This window comes from Heptranchias perlo, chromosome 8 (genome assembly GCF_035084215.1).
Source record: "Heptranchias perlo isolate sHepPer1 chromosome 8, sHepPer1.hap1, whole genome shotgun sequence".
Lineage (NCBI taxonomy): Eukaryota > Metazoa > Chordata > Chondrichthyes > Hexanchiformes > Hexanchidae > Heptranchias > Heptranchias perlo.
The window spans coordinates 85,745,358-85,747,240 of record NC_090332.1 but is presented as its reverse complement, the minus strand read 5'-3'; positions in this window follow the sequence as shown (position 1 = coordinate 85,747,240).

Sequence of the window (1,883 nt, the reverse complement as noted above, 5' to 3'; positions counted from 1 at the left end):
ACTGAAGTGTTAACTTAGATTATGTCCTCAAGCCCTGGAATTGGGGCTTGGAACCCCAAAACCTCTGACTCAGCTGCCTCGATTTTAACCCCTCATGCTTGACGAGACTGGGATGTGCGGCGGGGGGGGCGGGGGGGGGTTAAAATCGGGACAGCGTGCTACTGACCGTCTTCTCGTCAACCTTGCGCCATGCGCCATTTGGGATAGGCGCATTTTGGACAGCGTGTGAGGCCTTCGCTCCAGGCAGGCGAGGGCCTCATTGAGGGGCAAAAGTCAGGCTCCGATGAGGTCATTCAGACTCAGACATTATTTTAACCCGGTGCCGATCGTGCCAGGGGTAGCTGGCATGAGAAGGCTCCGAGGCCCGGCAGGTAAGTGAAACATTTTGGAATTGTAAATTTAGTCATGCTCTTTTTTTGTCTCAAATTAGAATAAGCAATGGAACACCAACCTTTGGGTAGCTCTGTTCTCAAAACTATAGCAAGGAGAATACCCTTGAGACTTACAACCAGAGAAACTGGACAGGCGGAAAGTATATTAGCATCCCCTTCAATGCTAATATACTTTTCATAGTTCCCTGGCGGTGGCCCACTGCCACGTGATTTCCCACTCCTGCCCACTGACTTCCACCGGGTTCGTGTGGGAATCGGACCTGAACGATGGTAATGAGGCCCTGGAGTCAAAATGGCCCCGGGCCTTATGTCAGCAAGTAGGGGCCCCACAGGCCTCACACTGACCTCTCGCGTGGCTAGAGGTGAGAGTGTTACCTACTGAGCCAAACTGACACTTTGGTAGGTTAGTTTGCAGATTTCGAACAAATATATGGAGTAAGTGTTTTTGATCTAATTTAAGATGATTTTAGATGCTGAGAGGGCTGTTTCCCCCTGGCTGGAGAGTCTAGAACTACGGGGCACAGTCTCAGGATAAGGGGTCGGCCATTTAGGAATGAGATGAGGAGGAATTTCTCCACTCAGAGGGTTGTGAATCTTTGGAATTCTCTACCCGAGAGGGCTGTGGATGCTCAGTCATTGAGTACATTCAAGGCTGAGAGAGATAGATTTCTGGACTCTGAGGGATTCAAGGGATATGGGGATTGGGCGGGAAAGTGGAGTTGAGGTCGAAGATCATCCATGATCTGATTGAATGGCGGAGCAGGCTCGAGGGGCCATACGGCCCACTCCTGCTCCTGTTTCTTACGTTTCTTATGATAATTCTGTGGGACCGAAATGGTACGAGTGACCTTTATTTTAACGACTTGTCATATCTTTTGGGCTGTTACAGCCCCCTGCTGGTCATCCTAGGTGCTGCGATGTAAAGATTGCAACTGTGGCCATGGAAATGCAAGAAAACAATTGAAATCCCTCTTTTAATGAAAAAACATCTGCGTTTCTCTGTACCTAACAGCCTGCTAACGAAATGAGGTTCTCAAGAGTCGCACATTTTAAAGTTGTGAGATGCTGTAATTTCATTAGTGGGCTATTTATCATGGAGAAAAATAGACATTTTCCCGTTTTTTCTTAAAAATGGAATTTTCACATTCTACAAACTAATCAATGAAAATTCTAGTTTAACTAATGCCAACAATTACTTGATATTATGTGGATTAATTGTAAAATTGATCAAAAAAACATCAGACTTCACATCTAAAATTCCCAGTATAATCTTGCCAGTATTAGTGTCATCTTCACCGACAAGCTTAATTAGTAAAGTCACGAGCTGAGTGACAAAGACTGAGACAAAAATGTGCTGTACTTAAAACATGCCCACTATATGTAAATGCACACTGTGTAGGACGCTGAGCTACTAATGTTTTTGGTGCGTTATTCACAGCAAAAATTGTAAAGCACGCTTCAAAGAATGAGTTGATGAGTTTACCGCAGAGA